The sequence below is a fragment of the Cicer arietinum genome, chromosome 6 (genome assembly GCF_000331145.2).
Source record: "Cicer arietinum cultivar CDC Frontier isolate Library 1 chromosome 6, Cicar.CDCFrontier_v2.0, whole genome shotgun sequence".
NCBI classification, from domain to species: Eukaryota; Viridiplantae; Streptophyta; class Magnoliopsida; order Fabales; family Fabaceae; genus Cicer; species Cicer arietinum.
Genome location: NC_021165.2, coordinates 52,673,965 through 52,687,639, shown reverse-complemented (window position 1 = coordinate 52,687,639; position 13,675 = coordinate 52,673,965).

Sequence of the window (13,675 nt, the reverse complement as noted above, 5' to 3'; positions counted from 1 at the left end):
CGCTTGACTGCAGCTACGATAGGGGGATCTCACGGGGCGCGTGGAGATCAGTCAGGGTGTTTAGTTGTTTTGTAAAATGATCAGACTAGGTTGTCACAGAGGGAACAGATGTCTTTCTTTTGTATTGCATTTATTTTAAAATGGAAGACTGTACCTATACTAATATTGTCAGCTTGACATGTTATTTTCGATGGGTTACATGTACCATTTGTTGTTGGGTAAATGGTTTGGATTTATAATTGGAGTAACTTTTCCGCTGCCTGTAAATTATAATGACTCAATTATTTATCCAAAGGCATTTCTTTATTTATTCCTCTGTTTTAGTTTAATTACTTTTGAAAAAAAAAATATATACCCTCGCTTTGAAAAACGGGGTGTTACAATATTTTACTAAAAGAGTTTACAATGAGTAAAGACTAATAGTACTATTAACCACAACGCACTTATCACGTATAAAACATATTTTTAAAAATTAACATCCATTAATTTTTCAGTGAATTCACTAACAATAATTTCGAAACGTTTTAAATTATTTTTCTCAAAAATTTTCGTGCAACCACAATTTTTTCTCAAATTTGCCATAACTCATCTTTTTTTCCAAATAACTACATAACCACACAAAAGATATCAGTAATTTTTTTTTCCAAGTTTCAAGATTATAACTCTTTGAAATAGTTTCATTGCTTTCAAAATATATTAAATATTTTATTTTTCTTTAATCACCACAACAACATTAGTATATCAGAGTTCTCCCCACCGCTAACTCAAAGCCAACTGTCTCGATTTCTTTTCGAGACTCATGGAGCTAACTACATAAATATAAATATTTATAACAATTTGTTCACAACTAAAATTTATCCAACCACAACAAAATTCCAAAATTATATCATTTTCACACACCAAACTTTTAAAACCAAATAATCTACATTATTTAGTTAAAATTAAATAAAACAAATATTGTCCAAATTACATTTACACACACTCGACTATTAAAACACCGAAATTTTGAGTTAATAAAATACTCTAAACTTTTTCTTTTTAAACTCAATCCAAGAGTAATTAAAAGAGTAACATTTTAATTTCAATCTAACTTTTTGCTCAAACTATTTAACTTAGTTAAAATTTGAGCTTTTTCACAACTTTAATAACTTTAATTTTTATTTTTATTTTTTTGTAAAATTTCAACTTCAGTTCAAACTCATTTATTTGAAAATAACTCATTATGTAATTCAAACACATCAAAAATCAATTTATTTTTTTTAACCATTACTAACAAAATCAACAACAACAACAACCACAACAACAACAACAATACAACAACAAGGATTTGTTAAGAACTCAAAAATTTCACTCATACCCTCCCACCGTATAAAGTTTACGAATTTAGGAAAAAGGAAGAGGAAGTAAGTGTTTCACCTTAAATAAATTAACTCACAAGCACCATAGTGTAGAGAGAAGTAACTTTCCTTCCTGACACTTCTTGAATTGAAGCTTAGATCTAGTAGAAAAATGGAGGATTATGTTTGTTTTGTTTTCAAAACTATCAACACTTTTTTTTTTCGAAATAGAAGAAGAAAGGAAGGGGAAGGCGAGAGCTGCACGGCAAATGTATTATTTCTCTGCTTGTTTCATACCTATATGCCTTGACAATGACTCAAACTTAGCAGCATCCCCTGGTACTGATAGCGTTTCAGCAAGTGTACTGAATCGTTGCAAGTAATAATAAAACGGTAGTATCGAGTGTCGAACTCAAGGATTGCGTTTTACTATTGAATTATATTTAGTTACTAAAATTGAACAAAAGGTTCCCAAGTTGATTGAAATAATATTTAAAATTGACAACAATAGTAAAATTGATCCTTTATAAATTGAGAAAAATGCCAGGGATGAGTTTCACTTCGAATCCAACCTTGGTGTCAAATTTGATCCTATAGTTATTGAATTCCTTTATTAAATTATTACAGAATTCTCTTTATTATTCTTGCCCTGATGTCTTAGTGACATAATCTTTAATTCCAAAGTAACCCCTAATTCCTTAGTAGATTTAAGATTAGAATTAAGCATTACCGTATAGAAATTCTCTTGTAAATTATTGCTTTTCAACTAATTTAATTGGTTTCATGACCTGCACATATGTCTAGACTACAAATTCATGAATTTCTCATCTCAAACATTCGTAAAGTCCATTTCCGTTTCAAAATACAAATCTAGAACATTTTAATGTTGATCAAGCAATAAAAAGCATTAAGCACAAAGATGAGAAAAATAATTCAATAAACTCATTCATATAACTAGAAATCAAATCATAAAAATAAGGGTTTCATCTTGTTACACTCATCCCTAACAAATAGGGTTTAGTTACTCATGACAGAGATAAAAGAGATAGAGATTAGAGAAGAATTACAAGAATGATTCATGAATGATTCTTGATAAAACTGCTCCAATGATGTTAGCAACGGTTGTCTTTGAGTTTCTATTCTAGGGCACAAGTCTCCCAACTTCCCAAGAGTGAAAAAGATCCCTAAAACAGTGAAAAATTGCGTTCTTATGAATGCTAATGCGCGTCGCGCACCCCAGGCGCAGGAAACGCACTCCAGGCGCGCTTGAACAGTGTTGCTGGTCTGGAAATGCGCCCCAGGTGCAGAAAATGCGCTTCAGGCGCACCTGGACAGTGCTGAACGGCTGGAAATGCGCCTCAGGCGCAGCTGACGCGCTTCAGGCGCACAACATCTGCCGTCTGACGTATATTGCATTTTACTCCTCTATAGAGTCTGAATTTGGTTCCGGTGGCTTCATGAAAGTTGTAGATATGGAACGTAGCTTTCATTTGCACTTGGTTTGACTCCAATTGGACATCTACAACTCCAAGTATGGCTGAAATACTCTACATAGGTCATGTTGATTTCTCACCAAAATTCAGCACTGCACTAAAACAAAGTAACAACACAAAACTCCAGAAAATCCCTACTTAATCAAGGAATTAATAACATAAATATTTCATTAAATCAAATAACTAAAATCAACAAAATATATCAAATAACTCCTTAAATTAACTAATGATTAAAGATAAATAAGACTAAAATCAAAGAAAAATATGCATATGATGAAGAGTCATCAGGTACAATTTAACAAAATCATCGCTCAACTTAGTCCTGGTACTCATCGGGAAGTTTTTGTCTAAAAACTTCCTTTTCAATGACTCCCAGTTCAACTCCTCAAGAGTTGATCCTATAAGAAGCCTTGTACTTCTCCACCAATATTCGACATCCCTAGTAGCAGATACGTAGCATAGTTGATCTTCACCCCTACCTGACAATTAATCATTTTGAAGATCTTTTCCACTTCCTGAATCCAATGGTCGGCTTTTTCTGGACTCTCATCACCCTTGAACTTTCGAGGATTGTGATGACGAAAATTTTCCAATCCCCTTGACTTAACAACACGAATCTCTATTTCCCTCTTCTCCAGATCTAGTAGAGTCTTTGCATCTGTTTGTGCAGCAATAGAGGCAGCCATGTTATTCATTGCTTCAGCCAACATCAAGAAGAAATCTTAACACCACTTAGAAGAATTCCAAAAATAACTTTCGACTACATCAACACATAACAACTACACAAGATCGGACAACTCAACAACTTACCCCGATGCATGATCAGATAACGACTCCCAACCTATAGGTCGACCTACCATCTAACCAAAGCTCTGATACCACAATATAACACCTCGATTTTAACAGCGCAATTGCAGTTTTTTTTCAAAAACAAACTAATAAAATACCATGTCGTAACACAAACGAAAAAAGTCTTGAATAATTACATCATATATACAAACCAGCTAAAATAGTTTTTGAGATGATAATCCAATGTATACAAATAGAAAAATACACCGGAGCTATGAGACCTATCAAACATCGCTCATACCTCTGGGGTATTCTCAGCAGACACATCACACAAGTACTGCTCCAAGAATGATATCCCCCTCATGGTCACGTCAAGAAAATTGAACATTGACCCACCAAACAAATATTATCTGTCAATATATGTCATAGATACAGTCATCTCAACACAAAATAAGTACCACCACCAAAAGAAGGACACTTAGTTCCTATACAACAAAAACTAATCTTTTCATCCACTAACAACTACAATAACAAGAGTGACCTCCACACACTACACAAGTCCCATCTGACCCAGTATCTCTATTTGAAGTAACCTCCTCCTCATCAACATCCATAGAAGGATCGGTTTCCTCAGAAGTCAGATCCACCCACGAGATAAGTGGCTTCGGCAAACAGTCCACTACTTCAGTCTCAGCCAGTAGGGGATCATTCACCGAAAGTGGAAGCTCTGACTTGACCCGTTCTAGACGGTCCTACAATATCTCTTCCTATTGGCATCAACCTCTTATCCTTTTCGCCAGTCCTCGATCCAGCCATTGTATCTCTAGCTCCTACGGTGTCCTCTGCCTCAACTCTAACTGAGGAATCCCCTACATCTTCCCATGCTCCACTCATCCCGAGCACCAATCTTGAAGGTACCAGATAGTTGATCCTCTCGCGAGTGAGCTCCACGAGATATACTTCCCCAGCTCTCCTGCTTATCCTCACTACCCACCTCGTATAAATAGCCCTGCTTGAGGTGGGGTCGTATACCCAAGCAGTCAACGAGTCTCGTCAAGAAAGTCTAACGATGTTTCCTTCGTCAAGGTAACAATCGGTGGAACGAACTCGAGTTTCATCTGATGGCAAAGCCCAATTTCCACAATAATGTAAAGGGTCACCAATCGAAATTAACAAATAACATTTAACACTTATGTCATAAAGACAAGCAATACCAGAATATGTATATACAATTATCATAGTATAACAAACATGACTCGCGTGTCAAGCACCCTAATGCAATGCTTATATGCCAATGCACAATTTTAAGGAATTTCCGAAACAAAACCCTCATTTGTGCGAAAAATCACTACCACAATTTCAGAAACAAAACCCTCATTAGTTATAGCTTTTCCAACGATTATCACTACCACAATCAAACAGAGCGAAAAATCTCGTTTGTGCCAACACCTTTAATCAAATAGTGCTTGACTTAGTCAAACTAATTCCTTAAACTTTAACTACCTTACAAATCATTTCTTACTCCTAACCCCCTTAGAGTATATTTTACTAAAAGAGTTTACAATGAGTAAGGACTAATAGTACTATTAACCACAACAAACTTTTAACATATAAAATATATTTTTAGAAATTAGCATCCTTTAATTTTTTAGTGAATTCACTAACAATTTTTTTGAAACGTTTTAAGTTATTTTTCTTAAAAGTTTTCACACAACCACAAATGTTTCTCAAATTTGCCATAACTAATTTTTTTTTTCTTCCAAATAACTACATAACCACACAAAAGATATCAATAAATTTTTTTTTTCTAGTTTCAAGGTTATAACTCTTTGAAATAGTTTCATTTCTTTCAAAAATATTAAATATTTTTTTTAATCACCACAACAACATTAGTATATCAGAGTTCTTCTCACCGCTAACTCGGTGCCAACTGTCTCGATTCGTTTTCGAGACTCAAGGAGCTAACTACATAAACATAAATATTTATAACAAGTTATTCACAACTTAAATTTATCCAACCACAACAAAATTCCAAAATTATATCTTTTTCACACACCAAACTTTTAAAACCAAATAATCTACATTATTTAGTTAAAACTAAATAAAACAAATATTGTCCAAATCACACATACACACACTTGACTATTAAAACACCAAAATTTTGAGTTAATAAATTACTCTTAACTTTTTTTTTTTAACTCAGTCCAAGAGTAATTAATAGAGTAACATTTTAAACTCTAAACATTTTAATTTCAATCTAACTTTTTGCACAAACTCTTTAACTTAGTTAAAATTTGAACTTTTTCACAACTTTAACAACTCTAATTTTTTTTTTTGTAAAATTTCAACTTCAGTTCAAACTCATTTATTTGAAAATAACTCATTACGTAACTCACACATCAAAAATCAATTTTTTTTAACCATTACTAACCAAATCAACAACAACAACAACAATACAACAACAAGGATTTGTTAAGAACTCAAAAATTTCACTCATACCCCCCCCCCACCCACACACGCACACACACCGTATAAAGTTTACGAATTTCGGAAAAAGGAGGAGGAAGTAAGTGTCTCCCCTTAAATAAATTAGGTCACAAGCACCGTAGTGTAGAGAGGAGCAACTTTCCATCCTGACATTTCTTGAATAAAAGCTTAGATCTAGTAGAAAAATGGAAGTTTGTCTTTTTTTTTTATCAAAACTACAAACATTTTTTTTTTCGAAACAGAAAATAGAAGAAAGCTTTTATATATATATATATATATATATATATATATATATAAGACCTATTTGCTATTGATCCTCTTGTGCCTGAAAATGAATGGATTGCGTTTGTTAATTTCTATAAAAACCACAAATGATGTTATAAACATTTGTTGGATTATTTTTACAAAGTGGACAAAGTACATTGACATTTTATATTAAATTCATATAATGACTAGCATTTGAAAATTGTAGAAACTAAGTGAGCAAAATATGAAAAATCGAAAGATGCTTAAAGTCTTGCATATTGGGGGTAGTATAAGCAACACAAGAAGGGTCGTCATGGTAAGTTAAATCCATAAATTTTATTTTTGTAATATATTAAAGTATTTGTATATGAAAGTTAGATATTGATTTATATTTTATTAATACCTTAGGAGCTACAATTGAATAGACCTGTATGTCATGTTGAGGTTATATTGTCAACTTTGCTTAAAAAGAATGGAAACTATGTGAATGTGGAAGGAAAAAAAGATTACTTTGTTATTGTTTATAAAGTATTTGCTACATACAAGTATGGTGGAATTTATCTGACTTTTATTTCTCTACTAGGAAAAGATATCAGAGAACTAGTCTCAAGATCAAGAACATGTTGCACTGAAGATGTTCCATCAAAGATTAATGCCTATCCAGATGATGTTATTGGAAAAGTGTACGGAGCTGAACATTCAGGTCGATTTCATGGTTTAGGTGTTGGTGTTTGCTCCATGAGTGTTTCCAAGACGCGCAAATATTTCACGCAATTTGATAATGTTTGTAGCTCTAGCCAAAAAAAATGTTGAGGAGTTACAAAAGGAAGTGCACACTTTGAAGGAAAAGCTAAATGAGTATGAAGAGACTAAGTAGCAACTTTCACAAACACCAGATCAACTTAAAGTTCTCCTTAATCACTACACGAAAAGACACATTTTACAGCGCTTTTTTTAAGCCATTTACAATGCTTTTTCAAAAAAATAAGCGTTGTAGTATCTAGCGATGTACAAAGATACAACAACGCTTTTTAAAATAAAAAAGCACTATAAAATATGTTGATATATTGCGCGCTTGTTATACTCGTTTTACAGCGCTTTTTGGAAAAAGCGTTGTAAATAGTACATTCAATATAGCATTATTATGCACCTATTACATCGCTTTTTTGAGAAAGAGCTGTAAAAGGTGCATTCTTATTTTAGTTTTATTAAAAAAACGATGTAAATGGAATTTTTAAAAAGCGCTTTTTGGTTTTTTATGACATTTTTTTAGAAAGCGCTGTCTTTTAATTTTTTTCCAAAATCATTTTCATCCAGAATCAGTTTACGATCAGTTCACACAATCAGTACACAACAAAACAAAACTATATAACTTTACATATTTACACAATCAGTTAACAACATATTCATATACATATTCACATATTGACAACAACGCAGAACTATATACATATTCATATAACTACATATTCGCAACTTTACAAATGTGTCATATTCATATACATATAACTATCAGAACTACACGGAACAGAACTACCATATATTCATATAACTATCCCTTGCAATATGCTATTTCCCAGCAAATCAAATAATTTTCATTTCAATCTTATACTGACATCAGTCTTCCTTTACTTCAATTAGATCTCTTTCAGAGTATGTTGCACTGGAATTGTCAAAGTACTGTGCGATATAAAAATTGAACATAAATAAGTTAGAATCAAATATATACATAATTTATATATGAAAATCAAATAATGAAAATACCGTACCGTTCTTGGGATTATAGTTTGATTCATATCAACAATCTCCTTCATGAATCGCAATACATAGTACCCACATTCGATGCTATTAGTTTGATGAGGGCGTTATAAAATAAAACATATAAGTCAATAAATATTTGTGCATTGATTGTAAATGAAATTTTAAAGGCATATATTTCAAACCTTTATTGGAATCCATGTGATGTTATTTGACTTTTGCTTCGACATTGTAGCACCTCTTTGTGCTCGAAAAACTTGTAAAGCGCTATTGAATAAATAAATGTTATTATTATAGCATTAACAAACACATTATTCATATATATATGTAAGAAATAAATGAATATTACTTACGTGTCGAACATAGTCTTTATATCGGAGTGATTGTTGTAATCGCCGTCCAAGGGATCTAAATAGTATATAACTTCAGAGGTCGAATGGATTGAAAATAGCACCCAATGTGCCCTACAACAACAAAAATTTGGTTTGCAATTTTGTTTACACACCTAATAAATTAAGATCTCATAAATTAAAAAAGATATAAATAAAGAATATATAATTACGTACCCTAAATTATATGGTGCAAAGAACAACTTATCATTCTCTTTATTTCTTAATAAGATATCTACAACGTATTTCTTTACATTCAATGGGTCGAGTTTAAACATCGAAAACTTATGCGGAGACAAGAATGAAAATCTATTTGACAATCTGCGTGTGCACACCAACTTCTCATACAAAAACCTTCAATGAAAATTTCAAATTAGATTAATTACCAACAAATGCAATTAAATGTAATTTTTACGAAATGTATAAGCTGATGACAGTAGCACTCAGCTCCTTATGGTTGAGAAGTTCGTATATGTGCTCTTTTTCAAGTAGTTCTTCATACTCATCTCCGAGTATAGCTTTATCCATGCTTATGATGCGCGAATCATTGTTGCTGCCCCAATTTGTTTTTACCTTTATGTCAAGACACGACCCATATTGAGCAAGGCATGGCTGACTTATTTTAGGAGCAGGAGCATCAACTGATTTTCCTCGATCCAGTTTTTGAGCAGCAACTTTGGCAGCTTTATTTCCCAGATCCAGTTTTTGAGCTGCAACTTTGCCGGCTTTATTTTTACCACGAACATCCAGTTGTGGTGCGACAGCTGATTTATTCTGGCACCTGGTTTGCTGTGCGGGTGGTTTATTGGATTGAATCTGAAAAAATGAGGTTAATTAGTTTTTTAGTTTAATGAATCTGAAAAAATAACAAACCTTACAGAATAAATGTGACAAACCTTTTTCGGCGATGTGACTGACTCGTTTTTGGGAATCTTTTTATCATTCCCTTTATACTTTGTCTGAATCTAAATAAATGTGAAATTAAAGTTAACAGCGGAAAAAAATCAGCAATTAAATATAATCAATCATAATCATATATCGTGCAATTAAATATACATATAAATTAAACATACATTTCAATTAATTAAACATACCTTATCAAGGGCAACAAGATGTGTGGGCCATGCCACGTAACTACCAATTGGTTCACCCAAATAATTCATACAAGCATCGTCGTCCGGTATAGGCAACGGTGCATTTGGTTCCAAAGCAATAACTAGTGATACTTTGACATGGCCCGCAGGGATCAATGTGTTGTGCAATACTTCTCACAAAGTATTGTACAATGTTCCTTTTCCAACCTTGCGATGAGTAGGGGAGGATAAGTACAACACGCAAGGAGTGACACCCTAAATCAATGGTTAATACATAAGTATGTGAAATAATTAGATTGAATGAATTTCTTATTTTATTAAGTAATTAATTACCTCGGAAAGACTTTTGAGACCAATGTTGCAACTCGCGTTTTCACTCTCCATTTGTATTTCATGTTGGAGCGGATCCGGAAGTTGCTTGTCTTTATTCGTCTTCACCAAGAGTGTCATTTGCTCTGATAGGAATTTGAGCTTCTCTAATACCTCCTCCTTAGATGGATTTTGGCGCTTCTCTTGTGAAAAATAGCTTTTAGGAGTTACGCCAAATCCTTTCCCCTTCACGCGACCGGAATATTCAGGAACATTAAACACTTTACCGAGAATGTCCCTGCAACTAGATTTGTTGTCCGCTTGATTTTCTGAACTTTGTTCCAGATTCTCCTAAAATACACGTAGGATTAAAAAGATAAGTTCAATATCATTTTTAAAATACAATATTAAAAAATATTAAAGTGATAATATACTTACACAAAGTTCTATTACTTTTTGAACATTTTCGTTATCAACCACTGCATCTTTATTTACACGAGCTTCCTTCCACAAGATATGATTACCCAACGGTTGATTGGATTGGGTGTCTTGTAGCTCTTCGTTAAGATCATAAAGAAAATATTAGTTAGAAACTATAGTTTATAATGTACCACATTATATAAAAGTGATGTTTAATTACTTACAAGTTTTTGCTCTAGACATGCATATCCCATACGAGATTTTTTATATGGGTGCGTCAGATTTTTTGCCCTCTTGCTATTTGCCTTACTTATATTCTATATAAAAAAAATAATAATTGTGTAAAAATTTAAAATATGCTATGAATATGAATAATAAAACACAAATGCTAATAAATTAATCACTTACCACAAATGCAGGGTCTAAATGTTTTGCTACAAATGCGCTCCATTCTTTATTTGATTTATAATGTTTATATATTTTTGGAGCTTCAGCATTCATATTTCCTTCACGATCTTTTAGATAGAAATTTGAGAGGTGAGATCTAAAACCCCGGTGTATTTTCCCAGAAACTCTCAACACGTAAGCCTTTCTCACCTTGTCAACAGCAAAAGCATTCTGCAAACGAAATAAAGATATAGTTTGAGTAAAGTATTTCAATGGAAAAAATAATAAGTAACAAAAAAGTGGATCAAAAAAGTTACTTGTATATCAGCCTACAGTATATCTTTCGCATCTTTCAACCCCTTATCTCTCCAATCGTCAATTGTGATGGGGATATTCTGACAAACAACAGCCCCAATAGAACTTACAAACATGGAACTGTTAGGGTCAATTGGTTGACCACTCTCATTCCATGCAACCTAATAAACTCATATAGTAAGTACATGCTTTCAAAAAAGATAAAAAATAAACAGCAAACAAAGTATAGTATACGTCAAATTTTATGCCACTACTCCTTCCTTTTATGATAGTTTGCATGATTGTTGCACCACGTTTGACTTCATTTTCATAAGTCTTAGAGTTGACAACTTCCTCATTTTGACAATCTAAATCCTTGTTAGTATCCATTTATCTACAACAAGTTCAACATGCAGTTCAGTATAACTTCAACAAGTTCAACATGCAGTAGTCTAAGTACGTAGCAGTATAAGTTCAACATGCATTTTAGTGACAACAAAAAAATTAATAAATACAATACCTGAAAAATAGAAGAACAGTAGGGTTACGACGCAGAAAGACGAACAAAGAAGAACAACGCAGAAATATGAACACTTCGTAGGAGAGTAGGGTTCGCAGAAACGAGCGTATGAAGTTTACGTAATGGAGAGTAGGGTTCACAGAAAAAAAAGATGGTTCATAATGGAGAATGAAGAGGAAACAAGTGTATGAACTTTACGCAATAAGGGTTAGTAACAATGCAATATTGTTCGTAGGGTTCGCAATGAGAAGGAGAATGAAGAGGAGGAGGAAACAAGCGTATATGAAGTTTACGTAATGAAGAGGAAACTGAAGCGGTTACTGTTATATATAAAACCCTACTACAGCGCTTTTTTGAAAAAGCGCTGTAAAAGACCTCCTTATTTTATTTTTTTAAAAGCCTTTTACAGTGCTTTTCCAAAAAGGGCTTTAAAAGGCTTCTTTTGTTTATTATGTGCAAGCAACCTTTTACAACACTTTTCCACAGAGCGCTTTAAAAGGGTTCATTGTTTTATTATGAACAAGCGCTATGTGACTCTTTTACATGTTATATATAAAACTCTACTACAGTGCTTTTTTTTAAAAATGCTGTAAAAGACTTCCTTATTTTAATTTTTTAAAAGCTTTTTACAGCGCTTTTCCACAAAGCGCTTTAAAACGCTTCTTTGTTTTATTATGTGCAAGCACTATGTGACCCTTTTACATGTTATATATAAAACCCTACTACAGCGTTTTTTTTAAAAAGCGCTGTAAAAGACCTCCTTATTTTATTTTTTTAAAAGTTTTTTTATTATGTGCAAGCGCTATGTGACCTCCTTATTTTTTTTAAAGGCTTTTTATAGCGCTTATTGACAAAAGCGCTGTAAAATTACAAAATTTATGTTCTTTTTAGTTTTTGTTACATTACAATATAAGTTTAATTTTTGTAAATTATAATAGAATTAGTTAAATACCTATATATATATATATATATATCAATGCTAAATTACATGATCATATCATATGTGGGATGATCAGTTAAAGTTCAAGAAAAATTCTCAGTACTCAAGCACTTAATATAAAATTTACACTAAGATCAAGCTAAATATAAGCAGAAAATAAGTATAAGCAGAAAGTCAAATACAGTTCAAGCTAAATACTAAAATGCTCAATTCTGGCAGATCAAACAATTAAATTACATGAACTCAGTTTAGATTAAATGGCTTATATAAAATAATTAAACACATTAAGATGCCCTTCTTCTTTTCCTAGTGGAATTCACATTTGTTTGTCCATTAACGATACGAAACGATGGATTAATCCAAATTCCCTCATCATGATCATCTCTAAGATATATACCATCATCAGTTGAATCAATTTCATGTGGTTGTGATGTTGCAAATAAAATATCATTACCAACATCTTCATCATTATTGTTATCATCACTTATTTTATTGGTCGATAGGACAACATACCATTTATCATCAGCAAGATCAATGATATAAAACACTTGTTGAGCTTGTGACGCTAAAATAAAAGGCTCATCTTTGTATCCCACCCTATTAAAATCGACAAGCAAGAACCCTGACTCATCAATCCGAACGCCATTATTATTATCTAACTCCCATATGTGCTCGATAACCCCAAAATATGATAGATTTGCATATATTGGGTTTTTGTCTTTTGCACTTGAGACATGCATTGCTTCAGCTACGAGAGTGACTCCGCTATTTTACATAGTGGTTTGATCATCTTGTTCTTTGGTATAAAATGTGTAGCCGTTAATTACATTACCGGAGTACGAAAAGACATGTAAACTCGGACCATTTGCTAGCCACCTCAATCTCTGTGAAATTGATTTGGGGTCTATACCAAACTTTGACTTTATGTGATTATTTAACCATGTTATAAAACTTCGATTTTGCTCTCGAGTTATCCGATTTTGATTCTTATTCATGTTCAAACTAGATAACTGATCCATGTGTATTGTAACATACGGTTGAACCCCATCATCATTGTGCAAAACATACAAATGTGCCTGCTCCCATTCTATCCTTGATATAGTCATTAGTCTCTTTCCAAGTATCCCTTCTCCTGGTATTCTTCCTGAATGGTGAGACATGGGAAGCCGTATGGATTCAACATTGGACAGATATTCAATACAAAATTCAGCA